Below are 24,237 nucleotides of genomic sequence, written 5' to 3' on the forward strand. Positions count from 1 at the left end.
TGGGGCTCTACCCAGGCTACTAGGATTAACACCAACTCGAGGGATAGGCTAAGGAGACAGCCACCCAGGGGAGCAAGCTGCCAAGAGTGTGAAAACCATCACAGGCCTCCCACCCACGCTGCCCAGAGAGTGAAGGCAAGGCTTGGGGCAAAGGGGAGCAGCCACTGCTGCTGAACTGCTGCTTGGAGGAGCAGCAGCTCCTGCTCTGCCCTGCCCCAGCTCACTGCCTGAAGCACAAACAGGAAAGCCCGGGTCCCACAGGCTATTTGGATATTTCTCCTGGTTCTGCTGCTTGCCCTCCCCCTCCCTTTTCTACAATAGGTGCAGCACAGTGCTGGCATCTGACATTTGCTTGTCAGATGCTGAGATATCTTAAACTGGCTTTGTCTGGAAAGGTCCCAATAAAACCTGAGATTACCAGAGCGCACCTCCCTCTTCCGTACACTCAGGGCACAGACAAATTAGGTGCTGACACTAGCTGCAAATTAGCTGATGGCACCAGCAACAATGTGGAGTACACCACTGGGATTGTTCTGTGCTCTTGGTAAATGCTACCTCCTTGCAGAAATGAGAGATAGAACCCATACTGAGCATGAAGGGGGGATGAGGCACTGGGACCACTTTCCTGCCCAGCATGGTCTGTTCCACAGACACAGCTCTGAAAGCCAAAGCCAGAGGATGGAGGAGGCAGGGACTCAGGGCTGGACAAGGGACACAGCTGCCCCTCCAGCTGATCTCCCATCACCAGCTAACACAGGGATGCTGCTTTCTCCTTCTTATAGAAACATCAACAGCCCCTTTTTTCCTGCAGGATGCAGGAGTGGGGTGTGTGATAGTACTTTTCACTTGTAACACCTAGCAAATTATGGCATCAAAGAAAACAGAGCAGTGAATACGAGGCACTTGTTCAGTATTTGAGTTCCACCTGTCCCCCTGGGCTGTTGGATGATTCTGGGCTCTGAGATGGAGCTGCATGGAAAGCCAGGAGGTGTCACACAGAGCCACTACACAGACTTCAATCAGGAATGTTTCCCACAAAAGGAAAATGTGTTAAACTCAGCCTTTCTCACAGTCTGACAGTTCCTGATGTTCATGTCAAGAAATGAATGCAAAAAAATGCGCTCTCTGCAAAGAGAGACATAACTGAAGAATAATTAATGAGTAAGGCCTCGTACAGCACAGCTTGCCCCATTCCCCATGCAAAGAGTACTCAAAGACTTGGACTTTTGGCACCTGAAGACCCAAGATACTGATGTCCTTCCTGCCTTTCCTCTGAAAGATTTTGTTTTAAATGCATAATGAGCCTACTTGCAACACCACCATGCCCAGCTAGCAGTGCTGTTTGACTAACTGCACTGTGTTTATTAGAAGGAAAGTCAGAGCTTTGCAGTGAAGTAGCTGCAGCTCAAATAGCAGTGCTCTGCTTATTGGAAATCAGTTCAGTAATGGAAGGAGTCACTGTCACTAACATCAGCAGGTATTTTCCATTGATTTGTATAGGTACGCTGTGACCTGGAGCAAAATAAGGCAGTAAACGCTATCACAGCCAACTCTGCTGTTTGTTTTAAGGGCTGTGCTGCTCAAAAGAAAAACAGAATAAAACAAAGAATCAAAATGCATTTCAAGGAAAACTGCCAATGGAAGCTTCTCAACAACACAAGCAGAAACTGATATGAACACAGAGTGAGCACTGGCAGTCCTTGGCATGCGATGGGAGAGACGGAGGGAAGAGGCTCAGCTACTGCTGGGCTCAAAAGGCCCGGTGGGGAGGGAGAGAAGAACAGCTGGAACCAGTGCCTGGAAGGGCAGTTCCCACCACCTCTCCTCCATCCCCTCTACAACAGCAGCCCCCACTGCACTCACGATTTTGCCAGCTCAGCTGCCCCAGGCACCACATGTGCACTCCCACATCTACGACTGGCCTGAGGTCCTCTAGTGCAGGGCACAGACAGCAGCACCCTATGATGTATGCATGGGCAAGCCAAGGTGTACTGCCTTGCTCCTTGGCATCAAATGTTTGTGCAGGCACTCGATGTACGTACCTGGCTGAAGGCAACCATGGCTTGCTCAAACCCTTGCTGAATAAGAGCGATGGTGCTGAACACCGGCGGGAAGGAACAGTCTTGAGGGGCTGAAAGCAAGAATGAGTTTGTTATCAGTTCCCATCCTTCAGCAAAGCTCCCACAAAGATGAGTGATTTGAGCGTTTATAGAAGTCATTGCTACAAAGTGTGTATGGGAGGAGGATAAAGTATGTTTGTGCTCCTAAGTCCTGGATGCTGCCAAATTTCCCCTCAAGTGGCAAGACTCCGACTCCCACAGTGGTTGGCACAACAGCCGCTGCCCCATGGAGCCAGCCATGCTCAGCAGCACTGGCCAAGGCAGGTGCATAGCTGCAGCACCCTAGGCAAAGCCCGGGCGTCACCAGCTGAGGCACCCTCCTAGGTGTCTGCCTAAAATTAGGGCAACCTCAGCACCATGGTGGCTGCTCAACCTGAGCTCCTTTTTCGGGCAGTGGGGAGACATGGACACTTGTAGGGCACCATTCTTCCCTCCCCGCTTCTGCAGCCAGCCTGGGAGAAGAGGAGCCATGTTCTTTCCCGGAAGTTCCCACTTCTCTGTGCTGACTGTGAAAGGCCCCTGGAGCAGATGGGTTGATTACAGACCCCCACACTCTGTAATGTGTGTGAGAGGAGGCTGCTGTTAGTGAGTCCAGCATGCAGAGGCAACCAAGTTGGTTTCAATTAGAGCTGCCTCCTGCAAATCCATGGGGGAGCTCCCTGCCTCTTAAAGACCTAAAATCCCTGAAATCTGTGCTTTGGGACAGCAGGTTCTGTGTGGCTGTCCGCCATCTGAACACAAGCATGAGTGCTAAGGAATGAGGCTATTTTAGGAACAAGTGACACAACAGAGGAGCATCAGAGGGAAGAAATGGCTCCTTGCTGCCAAGTGTTGACATGAGGCCAATAAAGGGCAGGTTATCACCCTTTGGGGATGCCTGTCTTATTAAAGTCATATTTACAGTATTTCTTTGAGATACTTGAAAAGCAGGGTGATATATTTACAGAGAACTTTCTGAACACTTGGCCTCATTTACTGAGTGGAAAAAGAATGATTAAGAATACCATCTGCTTTTTATTGAACTTTGTTTCAAATTCATCAGAATTTCAGCAGCTTTTACCTCTAACTCTCAATGTTTACTCCTGAAAGTTTGTTAGCAGCATACCACTCTGTGCGGTTTACAAATGGCAAACAAGCCTTGCTGCTGGGGTGTGCAGATCTTCTCTACCAAGCTCTCACCAAGTCAGTGCAAACCAGCCCAGCACAAAGGGCAGGCACAGTTTACTCCTTGAAGGTGTCAGAGACCAAGCCCTGTATAGGGTGATGGGGAGTCCATCTGGCTGAGACCACTCCTGTGGCGTCCCAGCCCATGTAACCCAAAATAGCAAATGCAGTTTCCCAGGGGACATGAGTGGTGTTCCCAGTTGTTATAACCAGAAAAAAGTAAAGCAGCAGCAGGAGAAGTCACCTTGCTCTGGCTGCAGGGAAAGGTGCTGGCAGGTGTGACCATGAAGCTGCAGCAGCACTGCTTTGAAATACTAAACTACTTTTCTACTAGGAAGAGTGAAAGACAGGAGTGCTGTATTTACTCCTGGTTTATACCAGTTTGACCCTGGTATATTTAACCCTGTGGTCTCCCTGGATGTGGGAATTTGTGTGACAGAAGTAGGTGACACTGCTTCATACCTGTAGAGGATCTAGTTTCTGAAGGCAGTGCTTGTTTCTGCCTGTACTATCATGGCCCTTTTTGCTGCCTGCCTTTGACAAATACCTAAATTTACACGATCAGAAGTCAAAGAAATGAACATTGAAATTGCTTACTATGTACATGAGTCTGTTATCAGAGCAGCAGGTCTTTTCTTTGGTAAGTGTTGACTCATTATTACCAGAAGCTCTTCTACACTCAGCTGCTCAACAAAAGGTCAGTATGTGACAAAGGCTGTGCTGCTCTCACAGCAGTCACTTCAGAGCTCATGGAGTTAAAAGTGTTTTGGGCAAAGGTTATTCTCCAAATATGCTGTAGGGTGTTGTCCTTGTGCTTTAGCCCGTCAGGACTCGGACTAGGGGTAGTCCTCCAGCTCCAGTTTAAAATACCGTTTGTGTGGAAGGCACGGTCTATGCATCACAGGTTTTGCAGTCTCAGGATAAAACACCAGCCTAGTGATACAGCAAGGGAAATATCTGCATCCTGCAGGTGAAGTGATGCTCTCCAGCTTACTCCCTTGTATCATGAGCACTGACCATATCAGCTTATAGAACTGTCAGTGTTGTCTGTCATCCTGCCTCTGTTTAAACCCACAAGGACTATACAGTGCAGACTCCCAAACAAGATGCACATGGGAGAGTAGACACCAGTTTCTTAATGTGGTGCAACATCTGCCAACACATGGCTCCAAAAGGTTGACCAGGAACCTTTTCTGAACCCACCTAGGACAAGCCAGGCACACTCTCTGCAGAGCAGGCAGGAGATGCTCAGGGAAACACAACCTTCCCGACTGCCACTCAGGGTGGGGATGGAGGTTACAGGTGGTGGCAGCATGATGCTCATAGTGCCTGGATCAATATGCTACCAGAATGGTGAGGAAATAGTGCTCCACTGTGGGGAAGAACAGGTTTTTTCCTCTTCCCAAACCAGAAATTATTCCTATTGCTCTTATTCCTGTTTTTCTAGAATTGCCACAATTTCATCTATTAAGCTCATATAGTGGAGATTAAATGGGCTATATAAGTTACATATGTACACACACACACACATTTTGACACTAGTGAAAATATGAGATCTGATGTACCTCCTCTCACTCCAAATACAAGGGATTTATTATTTGATTTATTGAACCAAATAATGTTATGTCATGAAGAAATACTTTATTGCCAAATGTTGCCGCTACTTTGGTGGAAAAAAACTACATGTGATTTTTTATTAAAAGACTGCAGCAGGTGCAGAGAAGACAAATTAACTTTGCCCTGTGCTCCAAGAGCTGGGAGAGTTTGAACACATTTATGTCAGTACTGACTATCAGTTACATCATACTTTCTTCAGGGGGTTTTCCTCCACTAAACAGAAATCTTTGCTTGGTTCATGGAGGATATCACAGTTTCTGCTGCAAGTTTAAAACTCCATCCCTTTTTACTCTAGCCTGTGACCTGCTCTCACTCTGAGGCACGCAGCAGATAATGCAAGCATGACATCTGCAGATGGTAGAATTTCAGGAGCACTCCCTGGGAGATATTTGCTTAAGGAAATCACCTACATACACCCCACAAGGGCTTCATCCCAGACACCCACAAGGAGAGCTGCCAAAAGACTCAGCCATAACCAAAAAAATATCCCACTGCTCTGCAGTCTGTGATGGGATATAGGTTACTGAGAGTGCTGAACAAGGCTGGCACCAAATTATTTCCTTTTTGAAACTGGCAGAGAAGTCAAATCTCCTTTCTTATCTCAAAGCACTCCACCAAAAAAACTGAAAATCCATAATTCAGTCATTCTTCCTCAGATGAGCTAACTATGTCCTGCTGGTTTATAGCAGCAAATGCATCGCTTGTTTTTACTCATTCAGACAGCCTTTCAAAGTGTGTATATAGGGACATGATTTTGCCATCTGAAGAGAATTTTAGGTGGCCAGATTCTTCAGCAAGCAAGGGCCAGCACCAGCTGAAAACCAATCTCATTTCTAAAACCTTGGACTTTTTTTTCTTCTTGACTTTAAGAAATGCTCCCCACCCACCCCCCACCCCCCATCTCAAAACATGCTTCTACAATCCTTAAGGACAAACTAAAAGCCTCTTTGCCCCCTTCACCACACTAGGTGAGAGTCCTTGTGAAAACAGAAAACTTCTGTTCTTCCTCCTTCTCCTGAAAAAATCCATCACTGGCAGAAACACAGGTATTTCACGCAGTTCACATTAAGTAGTCACTTAAACCAAACTGCATAAGACACCTGAAGCAGAAGCAGGAAGAGAAGCCCAGGAAGTTTCCTGGAGGTGTGCTGGCAGGTAAACCTGCCTTTCCTCAACCAGTTTTTCCCAGGGTACACCATGAAATCCCCAGGGATTTTCATTTCCCTGGCCACATCTTGCATGCGCACATGAAGAGAAGGCTGGGGCAGGGGCAGTTGTGACCACCCCAACACATCAGACCACCAAAAATGGAAGGAAAAGGGACTCCTGAGGGCACTGAGTCATTTAAATGAGCTTTTGCCTGGATCTCTTCCCAATTTTGTCTCTCACCTGAGGTCAGCAGCAAGGGGGGACAAGAGGCATGGAGGTGCTACGCTGCCAAACCACACCAGCTGCAGATGCTGCTGGTTCCATGGCTCAGGCTGCGCCTGTGGTAGCTAGTGCTGCCAACCCAGAGGCAGGGTTCTGCTTCCCACTGGGAACAGCCCAGGATGTTGCTGCTTCAAAGAGGGCAGTGGTGGAGCGAGGCAGTGCTGTTTGGCATGGGCCAAAGCAGGTGTCAGAGTTGGCTTTAACAGTTTATGTGTGATATTCTAATTTATAATGATTATAGATAATGATGCTGCAGTGCCAGGGAGGACTCTCAAATGCTTTCTAATCTATTAGTTGAGGCAAACCCTGACTGTTGCATGCCCTGGCTGTTTCTACAGTCAGTCCCACTAGCTGACATTCCAGTTGGGCAGCCCTCAGTAAGTATTTCCCAGTGGCACACAAGTAGGTGGCATTTGTCCATCTCCTTTGCCCTTCATGGAGTGGGGCATGTACCCCCTGGGATCTGCTGGGCGCTCTGCTGCCCCACTGCACCCAGCAAGAGCTGCCCTGCAAATACTCCCTTAGGTGAGGGGTTGATTTGGCTCAGTCAGGCAGGCTGGGAAAACAATTAGAAATTTACACATTAGGAGGATTTGTGGTCTCAGTTATATCAACGTGGGCAGAGAGTGGTCTCTCTGAAATAAGCAGCAGCAATGGCCTATGTAGAGTAAATCAGACTGGAATTTACCTTTAACAGGTCTATATTAAAACTCTTTTCCTACTTTGTGCCACTAACATTGCTCGAGTCAATGCACTTATTCTGGACTTCTAACAAGACAATAATAAACAGATTTTTATCTAAATAGGTTTAAAAGCTGACAGCCTGGTTATGGGGACTGATGAGATTTTCTTTATTGACTGTGCAATCAGTGTGATTTAGAGCCTCCACAGGGGCCTTGCTGAAGGCTCTCCAAGACCCAGCTGTGACAAATCCCCCCCCCACACACACACACACAAGTTCTGCTTGGCATTCCTGCTGGAGACAGCAGCAGTGGTACTGGGATGTTGTTCTCCCCCTCATCTTCCCACCCTTCTGATCCTGCCTTCCTGGTGTCCTGACCTCCCACAGGGCCACTTATTTGTCTGGCATCACACCCCTGCTTTCCAAGGTAATAAATTACTGCAGGAAGCAGCTTTGCACTAGACCTCATTAACCGCAAACACTGTCGTCCCTTTTCCTGCCACACCATGCAAGCCAGACATCCATGACTATCTGCTGTAGATACACATTTCTCAAGCTCCCAGGAGGACACAGAGGTCTGTGGCAGATGGTGCACCGGACTGATGGATGCACAGGGCTGGGGAAGCGAGTCACCCCTTCTTGCCTCAGGGGATCATGTCCCAGCACAGCCTGGCCTTCCTTGTGATGCTCCATTCCTGTGCCATTGCAAAGGGTTTGTGGGCATTGTTAATATCAAAAACAGTGGGATGTAAGGTGAAGAGCCTTATTTGGTACTGATTTGTCCCGTTTTCAGAGACCACTGGTATTCTGAGAAAGCATTAGGCTTAAGTAAAATAGATACATAAAACTAGAAGTGAAGCATCTAAGTGCAGTAAGACGGATCCACCCCCATGCTATGGGTGGGAGTACTGGGGCTGTGTTATGCCTAAAGAAAATAGCAATTTTTTTCAACGTATATTGAAAGGTTACTTTTGAAAACAGTTAAGTAAAAATTGATTTTGGGGCAGCCAGCATCCCAACTTTCTCTGCTAAATAATCACCTACTATTTTATTTTTTTTATTCTCTACTTTCTCACCAGAAACAGAAAAATAAAGAGAGGTTAAAAACAAAGAAATGGAAAGAAGAGAGAGAAAGATATGCATATCTGAAATTTTTGGTGCTTTTTACAGTGTTTCTACAGACAACTTTGAAGAAAATGTAACTGTTAATTGTTTCTCTTTTTTCCCCTTAACTCTTTTTTTTTTTTTTAAGTAAGCGCTTTCTCATTGAAAAATAATCCATTTCTGCCATCAGCGCTAGTTTTGAAGAGTAGGATGGACAATGGAAAACCAAATCAGTTATCACATAAAATACTCTTCCAGGCTTTATATTCGGAAGCTCTGAAGCTTCTACTTATCATTCATGCATCTCTGTGTAAGGGATCCATGCAGAAAGTCCCTGCCAGTAATCTCATTTTTTGCAGAAAAAAATGTAATTATCAAAACTGATAGTGCCATAAAGAAATGCCATGTTTCAGTGCAGAGATTCAGTCCTCAGCAGTTTTCTTTTTGTTTCCCAGCCAGCCCAGCCAGCACCTTGCTGCTGTCTGAGGTCAGACTAAATGATGTAACGGTCCCTTCTGGCCCCGCAATCGATGGGCTGGTGGCCGGGGCTTTTCTCCCTATTGACAGGAGCGATCGCTGCAGCTGAGACACCCCGGGGGACCAGGCTTTGGTCCTGGGCTCATACTAGACTACCAGGTGCTATGGGACAGAGTTCACAGCATGCACTAATGTGAAACGTGTCTCTTGCAATGATGTTAAACCTCTCCATAATAAGAACAACAAAAAACCACAACCCTCTTTAACTGTTTCTCTCAGACGCATATAGCCAAGAACCACCCCGGTTTTATTTTAACCAATGTCCATTTACTCGTGGGTGAGGGGTTTATTTTGTTTGTTCTGTTTTTCAGGACTCTGCTGCCCTAACACGGTGCCAGAGCAGTCTGACAATGTAGTGATATCGTCAAGCAGTCTCTAAATTCCATCTCTGGCAAGCAGCTAGGAACTGCTGCACATCGACCTGGCCCCTGCTCGTCTGACCCTGACACCACCCGGCTCCCGCGGTCCCTTTCTCGGGATAAGGAGAGCTCTGCCCCACGGGGCTGAGAGCACGAACCCGCCGAGCTCAGCAGTCCGGCACGGCCCAATGCCCTGGGAGGCGCATCTCCGGGAGCGGTACGAGGGAAGTCTCGGGGTTCGCTTGTTACCAGATTCAGGACCAGGCTCAGATTCCTGGCAGTTCCTCAGCTCCCTCTAGTCTCAAATCACCCGCGGCGGCAGCAGCCAGCATCGTCCCTAACACCCGTGAAGGAGGGGGGCTGCCCCGCGTCCCCGCCCTGCCCTGGTCCGCTCCGCACCTCCGCCCCGCCGCGCCCCGCACTCACCGCCTCGGGCGCGGAGCCGCCGCCTGCCCGCGGCCCCGGCATCGCTCCGGGAGGGGCCAGAGGAGCCCTGGGCGGCGGGTCCGGGTCCGCCTCGGGCGCGGAGCCGGAGAAAGTGAGCGGAGACCCCGGCGCTGGCCGCCCCCAGCCCTCCCCGCCGAGGGAGGAGCCGCTCCCTCCCGCAGCAGACCCCGGGGGTCCGCCGGCGTGCCGAGCGGGCTGCTGGCAGGGACGGCCCTGACGGGAGAGGAGAGCCCAAAAATCGATAGGCTTAGCGAGAAATGAAGTGAAAAGCGAAAAGTGACTCTCAATGAGAAAACCCTTCACTGCTTCTTCACAACCAAGTCCTCATAGCCGAGCCCTCCCCTGCCGGGATTATTACCGAGGCAACGTGGTAGGTATGAATGTAACACCGTAGGGTCTCAGAAATAACGAGCATCAGTGCTGGAGAACTTGAAGCATAAATTTGGACCCATCAGGCATGCAGGAATGAGGGATGGGGCCAAGTGACTTAAGGGGTAGGAGTCTGTATCACCATTGGCCTGGAGGTAATGTACTCATCATCCATGCAAGTGTCCACTTCAGTCTGGAAAATACATCCTCAGCATAGTCCTGGGCACAGGTTTGGGGAATCACCCTTTAAAGTCTAGTAAGAATTGCACAGAGCTCTTAAACAACTGGGATTGACTACTACCAACACTTTCCATCTTCTTGATGAAATCAAAGTTACCCAAGCACTGAAAAGCTTTATCAGTTCAAAGCAGATTATTTTTCTACAGACTCGCCTGTACTTGACCAGCATGTTTTACAAGTGACCTGCTCTCACTGAGTTGTGCTGCTTGGCAGCTAGAGATAAAGTTGAAGGATCTGTTTCAAGTAATGATGAATTGCCTACAGATGGGACACTAGCTCTTGCAGTCTGGATTATGGTATTTTTGCTAGGAAAAAAAAAAAACATAGGAACCACTTTTTCCCATGAGAAGGACAAATGTCCTGTCAAATGTGGGACGGTTACTAAGAGCTCCAGTTTGTCCTTGAGGAGTGGGAGAAATGAATTTTCACATCCCTGACTGTCTGCAATGCACTCCTAAGGGAAAAAAAATCCCAAACAGCAAAATATAGCACCTTTCAGAACCACTCAGACCCCTTGAAAGGACAGGTAGATACAGTCTTCTGCATAAGCTGCATTGAATGACAGCGGTTCTGCCCTTGCTTGTGTACAGACAGCAGCTGCAAACCAGCTACCTAGCTCTGCCAGCGTTATCCTCCCTTTCCTGGCTCTGAGTGATCTAGGGATTTCTGGAGGGCTTTTTGGTTTGTTTGGGTTTTTTCCTCTTGTATTTTTTCAGCTTTATTGTTGAGTGCATCACTTGTATAAAATACTAACAAAACTTCTCTCTGAGCTGCTGGGTTCTCTCTGTGACATCCTCTGGCAGCCTGCAGAAATCAACAGGGAACTTACGCGAGGTTTGGCATCATCAGTGCAACTATTGTGAAGGCTCAGTTAAGCCCTCCAGGACATGAATGCGGGCCAGCTTTTCTGGAAGTTGCAATATGTTCCCAGACAGCATGATCAGGAGTGATTGATTTCTACATTTACAAATGTGTTTATTATTTGATATTAGCTCAAACGGGACAGTTTTGAGACAGCTTTGCTGTTTAGGTCACAAATGTTTTCTGTGTTGCTGCAAAGGGAAGAAATTTTTTTCTAAGCTCACACAATGTCTTGGCCAGGACGTTTCTGCATGTAAAATACTGGATAATTTCAAGAGAGGACAACTGAAGACTACAGTGAAATGAAAATGAAAATCAGAATTGCAAACGGGGTCATCTTATTTCTTACAATTTATACTTTTTGATGCTTTTGCTAAAAAAAAAAAATCAAAACAACCCCCAAACAAACAAAAAAACCACCAACACCCATGTTTTGATCTGCTCAAAGCCTCACGTGTGTTAGCAGTGCAAGGTTAACTGGGATGCCTAATTAAAATAAGCAGTCACCAATTATCATAATAAAAAATTGCTATTTGAAATTCATAAGAGACTGAGACGTTAAAGAGACACTTATCCAAGAGCTTAGCAGGTTTTCATTTGCAGATACTTAAGAAAAAAAAAAAGGTGAAGACGCATTCTGGAACATAGCCCAGTAAAATCAGAGAGGAGTCTGCGAGCTCCTGTGACACTTTGTTACTAACATGCCTGCTGCTAGCCAGCCCGTTTGCTTTTGCACTCCATCTGCCACGTCTTGTACATACTGAGATCCTGGCTCTGGTACCATCACTTCTGTTGACAATTACCCCTCGGGTGTCCCTAATGGCATGCTCAGACCACCTGAACAGTGCAGGACCTGTGCAGCACCTGTGTTTTCCCTGAGACAGGGACAGCATTTCACTGATGTTCAGTCAACACTGCTTGCTCTTACTCCCTGGAAGCTCTGTGGAATACAGTAATAACAATAATAAATAGTTCAAGGAATTGATGTCAGCTCTCCAACCCGAACTTTTCTTTCGCATTTATTTGCGTCATCTGTAAAGCTGACTTGGTCTTTGCCTGCTGTTACTAAGTTAATTAGCTCAGAGGAGAACATATGTATATTCAGGCATATAAACACATGTACAAAGTCTGTGAGTATGTATGTGCACGGGAGTGTGGTGGGTTAACCTTGGCTGGCTGCCAGATGCCACCCAGATGCTTTTTTACTTTTCCTCTTCAGCAGGACAGGGGGAGAAAATGAGGTTTAAAAGAAAACCTCATGAGTCTTTCTAATCATTCCTTGGCCCTCCAACTGATGAATCATAGATGGGAACTGGGGAGTCTTGGTTGATGTATACTGCCAACAGTGCACCATCATTGTACCCGTGGGCACCTGCTGTTCTTTTGACATGCAGCAACCCCATAAGCCCTCCTGGAGGCATCCTCCAGGAGGCTGGGCAAGGCAGGCAGCTATTTAAAATTCCCTGAATTGATGGCAACTACATCAAAAGCCCATCACTGCCATTTTGGGTCCTTGAGGTACCATCTCCTGAGACAGTCTATGCCAAGGACACATGGAGCCTCTGGGCTGGTCACAATGGGGTAGTTTTGCCATTTGTCTCCTGTTAAGCTCACCTCAGCCTCCAATACAAACAGCTGTTGGGATCCCCTTGTCAATCAAGAAATTCAGATGGGTTCCTCCCTGATGTATGGTAATGGCATTAGGGTACATAGTGCACAGTGACTACCAAAGCTTTAGACTTCTGCAGATCCAGTGGGCCAGGCCATCAAATCCACACAGTCCAGAGAAAGCCAGTCATTTCCTTTCCTCCTGCTGACCAAAGGCAGGTTTGCTTCAGGAGTCAGATCCAATGGGAAACTCCACAGCTGGTATACCAGAGTCTAGTCAGTCCATCATCTCCAGGTGGCTGGAATATAATGCTGGTGAATTTCAGACAATCCTTCTGGCACTTGCTCATGTACACTGGATATCCAGATCTTTGGAGACATGGTTGTCATCCAAGTCACTGTAGAAGACTTTCCAGCACTGCTAATTCTCTCCGATGTTGGATGCCTTCTTCAGTGGTAGCGGCAGCAATCTGCTTGCCTGGCTGGTGGCTACAACATTGCAGCATATCCTGAAGTTTGCCAAAGGTTAGGGATCTGCTATTTTCCACCTGTGGGGTGATTTCTTTCACGTCCTTCTCTTGTTTCCTTGCTGAAGGAACAGCTTCCTGATCAGACCATTCCTCATCCTGCTTCTGTACTAACTGATGATATGGACCCGTTGACCTCTGCATACACTGCTTCTTTTTGACTACTAAGGCAATTACTGTAGTTAGGATTTGGATCCCTATCTTATCCATGGTGTTCCCAGCTGTGGTTTGGGTCCCTGTCTCAATCAGGTTCCCTTGATGGTGCTGAAGGGAGGCTCAAGAAGCCCCAGGGCAGTGCTAAGAGCTGCCGGATTTCACTGGGGCAGGCAAGGCACCCCTCTACCGAGTAGCGCACCAATTGAATGGGATTACACACCTGTAGAGGTGCAAGACCACAGGCTATGGGAGGTGATAACCCAGGCACCCGCCCAAGTCCTCCCACACACCCTGCAACCCAGGGATTGATGGCACATTTCTTTGTCACCTCACTGGCAAACTCTTTCCTCATAACACCAGACTAAAATCAGTTTCTATGCAAATGACAAAAAGATGACATTAATCAAGCAGCTTAGAAAGGACCTCTGGAGATGAAGGCAGACACATCAGCCCTAGAGGGGAAGAGAGAGATGCAATCCCTCAGCTCTCTGTGGGACAGACCTCCTGGCACAGAGAAGGTACCTGTGCTAGGGCCAAGCACATGGCTGCTGCTTTTATCAGAATGTTTCCAGGCACAGCAAAACACAGAGATAAGCACTGCAGCAAAGACTGGAGCTGAAAGCAGCCACTGCAGAGCACTAGAGTCTGTTACACTGTAAATCAAATGAGCCCTGTGAGCCATGCAGAAGCTTGCCAATTATCAGCTACCACAGCTACAGTATGCCCAGATCAAAACTGGTGTTATCTCATGCCCCCATGTTGGGTGGCAAGAAAAAGGACTACGGGGTTGATCTTGGCTGGCTGCCAGACATCTCCCTGGATGCTTTCTCATTCCCTCTCCTCAATAGGACAGGGGAAGAAAGTAAGATTAAAAAAACCCTCAAGGGTCAAGATAAAGACAGCTTAATAAGAAAAGCAAAAGCTGTGCACGCAACCAAAGCAAAAAGAGGAATTCTTTCCCTGCTTCCCATCAGCAGGCAGATGTCCAACCACTCCCTGGGAAGCAGAACATCAGCATGTGTAACAGTGGCTTGGGAAGACAAACACCATAATCCTTCTTTCCTTGAGATTTTATTAAAAAAGATGTGCAGCCTCTCATTTGTGTTGAGAGCTGGTTGCTCTGTGTGTTGGATCAGAGTGCTGGAAAGCGTGATCTTCTGAATCCTTGACAGGGACCATGCAGTGAATGAGAGTCTTACTTCGTGTGTGTGTGCTGGGGGTGGGGTGTTATGTCTCTGCAGCTCAGGGAGTCTCTGCTCAGAAGGAGATTTAGCAACGGTGACCACCTGGCTCTTGCATTGGGCCACACGATCACTTTGCACCTGGTATAAATGCTGACTGCAGTGCTGGTAGCTGGCAGTGTGCAGTGTGGGTGAGGCAACCTGTGCCCACATGGGTTTGTTCAGTCATCCAGATGTTCTTGAGGGACTCTCCTGGTGTTTATTTCCAAGCCCAGAGTTCATGTCATCCCCGGATGGACATTTCTGTTCATGTCAGCTAACAAGGTGGAGGCACGTCATGCATCAAACATACCCGGAGCCTCTGTGTGTAGGTCAAGCATTGCAAATGTGGTGGACCTGCGTATGCCAGGACATTCTACAACAACTGCTCAGGAACTGCATCTTGAAGGGTTGGTACACTTCGGAAAACAGGCACATCTGCATCCTTTTCTCGTCCCCAGCCCTGACTAGCAGGAGCTGCTTGCAAGAGAGTCCAGGTCCATGGTCTGGAGGAAAACAGGCATCAGGCAGTGTGGGATGAGGTAGTATTTGTCCCTTTAGGCCAAACAGCAGCAGAGGAATTACCGATCCTAAGCAGGAATGCGACAGCAGGAATGCATTATTTCTGGAAACATGGCTCCAAGTACATTGCATAATGTTTGCTGAGCACTCCCTCCAGGCCTCCATGAATTAAAAACACTAGTGTTTTATGCAGGCAGCTATTTTAGCTGGGGACCGGGGTAGGAGCGGTGTCAGGGTCTGTGCTGAGAGCTCTGCTCTTGACAAAGCAGCCAGAGGGGCTGGAGGAAATGAATCGCCAGTCACAGCTCTGGGACTGCAGAGTGAGTAAGTTTAATGCAGTGTGCAGACAGAACAAGGCTGCTCCCTACACAGGGTTTGGTAATGAGCCCACAGTAATCTGTATTTTTTGAGGCACAGCATGCATTTTCCAGGTGGCTGTTGAGTGTTTCATTTGGTTTTATAGAGCCTGCTCTATGTGTAATTGGGGTTTGTGTCTCTGTATTCAATTTCAGAGGTGAAGCAGTAGCAAGAAGGGGGTGTCCTGTCATTTCCACTGAGCTGTGGGACTAGATTTCCACATGGACAGTGTTCCCGGATACGTTTTCAAAGCAGCCGAGAGCTTAAGTTCTTCCGAAAATTTCCCCAGGTTTTCTGGAGCCCATGTGGGATACAAACTTTTTGGAAGATTTGCTCCAGAGAAAAACTTCTGGTTTTCAATGGTTTGACTCTGCTACATCCCTTTTCCTCATGAATATTGCAGGAAGATTTCTGTGAGAACCACAAAACAGAAAGTGGAAGTCCAGCGTCCTGCCTATATGTGCGCTAAAGCCTCTGCTTCACTCTCACAAAGTGTGCTGGAGCTGTGTTGCACAATTTCTCCCACCTCCGGCTGAGGCACCTCATAATGGTAGTGGAAAGTTAAAACACCAAATCCTGGCAAGGAGGTGGCAAGGGTTACTTACTGGGACATCCAAAAAGATGGTTGAATATAGACAGAGAAATGTATTTTTCCTCCAGTCTCATTCAAATGACAGACTGAAACAGCTCTGCCGAACTTTTTGAAAACTGAAGTGTGCTGTGGAAACACTCGGAAGCTGCAGTTAGAAAGCCCTGAAACCCAGGATCCTGGTTTGGACTGAGTAGAGGACGTGGTCATGCCAGGGGCACTGGACTAGATGAACTTTAAAGGTCCCTTCCAACCTTCTGAGTCTGTAGTGCTCTTACTGTGGACTGCATAGGGTGACCCTAGATTTTGGATCCTCACATAAGTGTGACCGGATTTTGCAAAAGACCGGTGCCTTTGGGGTTTAGCAGAGGAGGGAAGTCCAGACGGGTGTCACTAGAGCAGGGTGTGCAATGTGCAATGGGTGACATCGGCAGTGCCTTTCTACCTGTTTCTACAGGCCGATTGCTGTGGGCTGTCCTGCCCTCTAGTGCCTGCTGTGTCAGCTCACCGTCCCCTTGCACCCACTTGCACACGCACACCCAAGGGATGATGCTGGGTCTCTGAGTAGGGACCGGGAGCTGGAAACCCTCGGGGCATCCCCTGTGCAACCATGAGCGCAGAGCCAAACTGGAGAGCCCTGTGGGGAAGTGAAAGGCTTCTTACCAAAGCCACAGGCGAGGCAGGCTTCTTATCAAACACAAAGTCAAAACTGTTTCCTTCCAGCTGACACGTTCAGGACCACAATTTTCCTCAGTCCTCAAAAAACTTGCAGTTGACAACTTCTGCAGCAAAGGACCCTGTAGTGCCCAAGCCCCAACTGTCCAGACCCATGTGCAGACAGCAGCTGTGTGCCTGTCCCTGTGCCCTGGGGAGCAGCAGCCCCTCTGGAAGCTGAGACTGACATACACCCGACTACCCACCTTCATTTCTGGGTCTCCTCAGCCATGGGGTGGTGGATCAAATAATCATAGTAACTTTTTCTAAAATATCTTCAGGGTCTGAATGACTTTTGCACTTGGGACTCAGTGGTGGCAGCTCATAGGCTTTTTGAAGAGGATGTCCCTATCCCTCTCCATATTCCTGTTCCCTGGGTTCATCCAGCCCTGGCCTGCACAGTGCTGCTTTAGCTACATGTCTTGGAGTCCTTTGTGACCCCCCCAGTGAGACTCTTTTCCCACCCTTGCCACTTACACTCCATTTTGTCCAGGACAGACCTCGCTGGTGGTTGCCCTACAAAATGGCTATTGTACAAAGAGGGTAGAGGCTGCAGTGTCTCAGCTACCATCACGGTGCTGCAGGGCTGTCACTGACAGGGAGCCTTCACATCTGCTGGCAGTGAAGTTGGGCATGTGGAGACCACCACTGTGTTCTACTCTTTAGAAAGAGCAGATGACCGGTACTGCTTTCAAATCTGCACAGCACAACCACAGGCTTTCACCTGCTTTTGGGAAGCTTCCAGTGACGGCTGCTGATGTCATCCCATCCACTGAAGGACATGAACTGCTGCAATGTTGACTTTCAACCAAGATCTTGTAATTCAAGATCTTAGAATTAACCACACACTCAGCTGTGGTTGGGGATTTCTGAATGATACACATGAGCATACACATGGCTCTTTCTGGAGGAAGCATTGTCTGAATTTAATTGAGTCATGCTCAAATAAAGAAGCAGAAGCCACTGCACCATCAATTAATGTCACATTTTGTTTCTGTTCATGCTGACATGGGTGGCTTACAACTCTCTAAACCAAACCTTGTCTTGCTCAAGCACTTGCTCTCTCTACTCCGCCACATCAGCCAAAATGCCGAGACCAACAGGATGGACTCCAGCAACCTGGCCATCTGTGTTGGCCCGAATATGCTGAGCCCAGAGATGGACAACACACTCCCACTGGAAGTGCAGAAGGAGATGAGTGACAAGGTATCTTGAACTCACCAAGCAGCCACTCTGTTTGGGGCAGCTCAGAACCATCCATAGGGATCCCACTGCCACTGCCATTGCAAAAGCTCAACAGAACAGCCCCCCTGGATATCAGGGGTGCCCCTCAGCCCATGTGGTGTGATGGGCCAGACTGCCCCTCATTTTGCCTCCTCTGAGTAAAAGCAGCAGCTGCCCCATAGTTCCCTAAGTCCCAGCACAGTTCCTGGATACTTTGCATGCAGAGGGCAAGGGACACACAGTGAGCACTGTCACCCATGGGCCCTCTGGGCAGCAAGGCCAAAGCTGATGGCATTTTGTTTGTATTGGGACAGATCCATCTGTGTGCAACCACAGGCAGGAAAGACTGTTCAGTATGTGTTCTTCCCTTTTGACTGAAATGAGCTTTTTTCTGTGTGCAGGTGACAGCGTCAGTTGAGTTCCCCATAAACAACTGCTCAGAAATATTTGAGGAGGACATTGCTTTCCCTGTCTGTGCCTCAGCTGAGGAGTCACCAGAGCACACAGACAGCTCCACAGGTATGAGAATGGACTGGGGATGTCACAGGCTGCGGCTGCTGGGCCAAATTCTTTAATATGATATGTTCATACATCTGTTGAAACCCGGAGATTTGCTGACAGTTCAATATGTTAATGCAGTATTTTCTACAGGAACACTTTCCAGAAGTTCAAATGACAACACTCACAAACCAGAATTAAATTCCTATGTTAAACATCTGCCTCATGAGCATTTTGTTACAGATATGCTGATACCTCAGAGGTCTGAAACTGCATTATTCTCCCAACCTAATAGGTCCAGGTGTCTCTGTTTTGTCACTGCTTCTCAGAGGAACAAGAAAAGAAAGACACATTTTCAGCATAGTTGATATGTTATCCATTTTGCACTTTCTTTATCAAAGTTAACTGGTCCAAGAGCTGTTTGTTCTTCAAGGTGAGCTGAAACTGTAAAGTCTAAATGCTGGGTTCAGAAATCTGTGCATGAAACATCCTCTCAGGCGCCATTTTCAAAAAGAGTAGGAGACATTACAGAGAATATGGTATTAGAGCATTCACAGATGCCTGGTGTATGTTTTAAGTTGGGTTTCACATTTTGTTTCGTTTTACTGTTCACTTGTTGGATAATGTTTACCTTACTGAATCATCAGGTCTAAAAATCACAGCAAAGTCTTTGCAGGTTTTGCTTTCTAGAGCTGCATTCAGAAGAGCAGCAAGAGAGGTGCACATAGGGAGTCAGAAAAGTGCTTTTCTGGATGGACAACTTTCTCCATTTTTCACCTAAAAAGAAAGGAGAGCACATGTGGCCATGCAAGCAATAGAAGGAGAGATGCAGTTCCTCAAGCACTGTCAAAACATCTTTCCTGTATGAAACAAACTTCTGATTCTAAACTTGGGCAAAAATCAGAAAGGAACTTCTCATTGAAGGTATTAAAACAAAATGTCTTCACTTGTACACCATAAAGTTAAGTGCAGAATTAAGGAAGGGGCTTCTCCATGTGCACTGGTTCTGCTGCTTTCAGCTAAGAGCTACAGAGTCCCTTGTAAAAGGTGTCCAGCAGAAGAAGGTGTTGGGAAAACAGAAACAGGGTCCAGGTGAATGCTTGACTTCTCCTTGGCATCCCCTACAGTGGCTGTCGTGGGATGTGTGGTCTCTCACTCCAGCCCACTCATCACTTAGCCCCCAGCTGCACTCATTGTTCTTTCTGCCTCAGCTGACATTGGTCCCCCATCTGCACCTGTTGAATTGTTGCCATACTCACTGATTCGGAAGGACTATGAGATTTGAAACACTCACAAGGCTATATGTAGGAAACTAAAAAAGAATGGATGTTCATCAGCTGCTTTTCAGGCACACTAAATATTTTGGTGGGTTACTTGGTTCCGGTGTTTCCTACCACCAAAAAATACTATGCTATATACAGACTTGATTAGTCTGTGCTCCTGACATGGTGCACGGTCACTATATGGTTTTGTCAGAAAGAAATGCACTTTGGGAAATACAACTTTATAAAATACTTCAGATGGGATGAGCCACTTTAACTCACGCATAACCTTTGAAAATATATAAACTGAATTTACTGTCCATTGCCACCAGATGTCACTGATAATACTAAGCAAAGCACCTTTACCTGTGGTTAAAGCCTTTCCTCAAAGGCAAGTTTGCATACCCGCCTATTTATTGACAGCAATTTGCACCATGGCCACAAGTGATTGACTTTGCAGGCATTATTTTAGCATTTGTCATGCAGACCTTATTCAGTGTAAAGCCTGTCCTAGCACTGTTTCTGCTTATCAGGCATTTTGGGTTGTGTAATATTTTTTTCCAGAATCTTTCTAGGTTGTATGGACATACGCTTAGGGACTGGGCTTCCCCAAATGTACAGTTGTGGGAGTGACCAGGAGACCAGTGTCAGGCTTACTGATGCAACCTGGCAAGGTATCAAAAAACACACTTTCCATAGCTTAAGGTGAAAATAAAAAAAACTGAAAACTGAAATGGTAACAAAATTCTACCATCTGACTTGTACCAAAATCACTGTAGTGGGCAATAGAAGATTAGGATCATCTTATGGAGACAGTCATGGAGCTTGACGTGGCTGATATAGAGGGGATGCTAGCAGCCACCCTGACCCCCTTGTCCAGGGCAGTTGGAGCAGACAGATTGAGGCAGGATGGGCCTAGGGGCCAGCAGGGAGCCGGTAAATGACTAGCAAGAAAGCTATCATCACATTTGCCTCTTCTGCCCTGACAGAGTCTCACATGGGCATCTCATGTGGGAGTGGAGCAAAGGTTGCTGTCCCTGAAGGTCTTCAGGTTCAGACTGTTGTCTGCAACGTGTGCTGACCCAGGAGGGCAGATTCCAGTCTGAGAGTGGGATGTTAGGAATGACACCTGAAGATTCAAGGACCTGCTCCACATTCCATACCATAAAAAGGGACCACTGGACCTCACCAGAACACTTATATTTGTGGCTTCAAAGGCAGACCCTGCCTTCTGTCTATCCTGGGCTAAGACATCTGGTGATAATCAGGACAGCTATTGCTCAAATGGAAATATGCATTTGGAAGGTGTCAGGTATTTGTCTCTCTGTATGAGGCTGAAAATCTGAAGTAATGAGATGCAACCACCAACAAATCTACTCAGTGGTTTCAAGGTGAGCAGATTTGAATATGTTAAACTCAGTGTCTATAGTCAGATGGTTTGAGGTCAAAATTAGGCTAGCATACCACACACACGTTCTAAAGATGTAATGTTCCTCTGTAAACTCTGGGGTTTATGTCACAGTAATTCAAGGGCTATATTTTTTTATTTACCATTCATTCCTAAAAGTATCAAAATATTTGTCATCTCTCTGAAACTGAAATTGTTCATGCTCACTCTACCCACCTGTTGGTATTTGAGAACGATTGCTCTGTTTCTTTTGGTGACATGCAAGATGGGAGTCAAAGGCTGGTGGTGAAAATATGGTTTAAGTATTGAAGTCAATAGAAGCAGGACTTTACACCGGTTTTGTTTTCATGAGAAGGGAAACTCCTGTTATGATTTCATATAAATCAATCTTATTATGTTTTATTTTATCTGGTTTGAAATAATTAAAAAGGACATTAAGAGGTGGTATGTGAGAACTGTAAATGTTTTCGCTTCTTTGGTGGAATATTAAATGTCAATTTTAGGGATTACTCATTAGTGGATGTCTTGTCGTATCTTTACAAGAGACTCAGCATCACTAAGAGGTTTGCTGTGTTTTTTTGCAAAAAGATGCAAGCAACTGAATGCTGACATTAATATTTATTTTGGAAATTGTCCAAGGGGAAAGTAGTACACTGGAAGATTTTTACTTTTGCCACTTTTACTTTGTGTTTTATTAGCTGGAAAATTTAGTTAGATGATGCTGAATTGTTGTATTTAAATTATCTGTGACATTATTCTTATTCTTAAATTGCTGTAAGAAAAAATAATTAATTATATCAATTGCAATAATTCAGTAATATTAGTTTATGAAAGGTCAAGAACACATTCAAGAGAAATTCCAAGGCTTCTACATCACAGCTAATCTTCACATAACACTAAAAGTGCTGTTCAGAAAGTCCCTATCCTCACCTACCTGAAGTGATACCTGAAGTGTACGAGTAGAGAAAAGAAAGCATGTTTGGTCATATCTAGAAAAACAGGCTTCTGACTTCATACAATTTTATTTTTTTTTTTTAAGTATAATGTGAAGAGTTTGTTTGGATTTTTATGCTGTAAAATTGTCAAGAGACTACAAGGTCAGCCTAATGTGTTTTAGCCAGTATTGCTTGGGATTTCACCCTCCACCTGCTGTAGTATGGGTACAGGGCACTTATGGAAAGTTATGTAACAACTTATATGTAGATATTTTTCCTGTAGCATCATTCATATGAGAGTGCCATTTTTATTTCATTAGACTTTACAAATACATCTGAGCCTGTAAATCATACTCACATTTTAAAATCTGCCCTCAAAAGAATGTGGCATGAAAATATTACTATAGTGTAGAAATTGTCTTACAAGAAATTTGCAGAATGTATTAGAACAGGGGAGGCAATTCTATTAGCCCCAATATATGGGGTAATCTGTGTTCTTTTGTCAACAGCTAATGACTTTGTTTGATAGAAAACCTCATAAACCTATTTCCGTGCCCCCTAAATAAAATATTTGTTTAATGATAACAGCAGCATGGGCACCTGGAATGCTTATTTGTGGAAACATATTTCTTTGCATGGATAAGGTGTACCCAAGTTTAAAAGAAAATTATTTTAATGGCCATTCCCAAAACACCTTTTGCAAGTGACTCTTAGCTGGTGGAAGGACATGACTGCTCTGCAGTTAGCCTGGCAGTCACATTCCTTCTGCTGAATGGGAATTATTTAAGTTTGCTCTAACTTAAAGATAGCAGTAGCAACAGAATTTACTTAGGAGCCAGACAGGCTCCTATGCCAATAAAATTGCACTGCACTGACCCAGAAAGGGCATCTTGCTAGTAGACAGATCAGTGGTAGGGCAGGTTCTGCTGCATTTCCTTCCACCTGCACTAAAACATTTGCACAAAGCAGCATTAGAAATGTGTAGCAGGGACAAACTGACATATGGGAAAGGAGCTGGTTGGTAATGAGAGGTAGAAGAGTTGTGTACCTGTCAGAGGAACAACTGACCCTTGGGTCTCTGCTGTGTAGCAGTGGCAGGTGTATGTCTCGAGGCTGGAGAAGTGAGGTCACTCCAGGGTGACCAACCTTCATGCTCCTGTAAGCTGCCTGCCAAAACCCTCATATGGCCAACGGTTAAGGAAGAAGAGAAAGCTCCAGCTTGGGTTTACCCAATCCCCATGGGACCATGTTCTCCATGGGGCTGGGGAGCCATTTCTGCCAACATACTTGAGAGCTGGTGCCTGAGGTCACCTGGCAGACTCTGTGCCTGCACAACCCATTGCTCATCATGTGAGGTTGCTCTAGCCTGGGAACCACACTTGTCCTGCCCAAGGATCCACCGCTGGACACCTCTGCTCTGTACTCCTTAATGCCTCCACCCATCCCGGTAAGAATACCCTTCTGAAGGGTATTTTACTGATGTGGCAAAGCCAAACACACAAGCATTAGAATTTGCCAGAGCAGCCCTCAGAGTTTTTACACTGGACACTTCACAGATGCCTATGGAAAGGGTGATGGGTTCTTGCTACGTGCAATGTCAAGGATGGACTTGCCTTGGGATCCACCTGGGACCACTGTGCTACAGGGGCTTCCTGGGGACAGTGTTGGGTTTGTGGCAGAGGGTTGCAGGCAGAGACAGAGCAGTGACACTAGTCCTGGGCTTCCCCAAAGCTTGTCTCTTCCACTGAGGTTACATGTAATGCTGAGTGACCATGACTGAAATAGCTCAGAAATGTATTTTTCTGTTTCAGACAGATATAAAAATCTAATAAATTAAAAAATCTTAAGAACATGGAGTTTGTAAATGATCAGTTCACTAATACTGGAATTCACAAATCCAGTACATTACCATTGTTTAATAAACACTGATTCAGTATATTATTCTGGTAAGTATGCCCAGATTATTTCCAACAAACACTCTAAAAACTGTGGCTTTCTAAATTTAGAATTGCAGTTTCCTTTCAACACTAGCTTGATACACCAAATGAAGAGAAAAAATATCATTAATTAAAATTTAAAAATTACAAATCTTAATTAATGTATTTTCATGTGTATAACTGTCCAAATGACAGGCACTGTCTAGTTCTGGTTAGTGAAAGACATAGATTGAATGAAAATGTCAGCACTCTCTGAAGACATACTAGACAATAAAAATAAGTCTTTCTCTTCAAAAATGAAATTAATAAATAAATAAATAGTTTAATTTTTTTCTTTTCTTTCCTTATC

At 46.1% G+C, this 24,237-nt stretch overlaps 1 protein-coding gene across 2 annotated transcripts in view; it reads right to left on the bottom strand.

The window, feature by feature from the left end:
- The window catches only part of TAGAP (T cell activation RhoGTPase activating protein), a 42,331-nt gene extending 40,217 nt beyond the window's left edge, over positions 1-2,114 (bottom strand). The window contains exon 1 of one of the 2 annotated variants that reach the window (XM_027904609.1): positions 2,043-2,114. The gene's annotated coding sequence lies outside the window, so the exon portion shown is untranslated. The remainder of the gene's footprint in view (positions 1-2,042) is intronic. The other variant, XM_027904600.1, reaches the window with a different exon arrangement.
- Positions 2,115-24,237: the final 22,123 nt, after the last annotated feature.

This window comes from Empidonax traillii, unplaced genomic scaffold (genome assembly GCF_003031625.1).
Source record: "Empidonax traillii isolate 1590-97213 ecotype Southwest subspecies unplaced genomic scaffold, ASM303162v1 scaffold24:size2376012, whole genome shotgun sequence".
Lineage (NCBI taxonomy): Eukaryota > Metazoa > Chordata > Aves > Passeriformes > Tyrannidae > Empidonax > Empidonax traillii.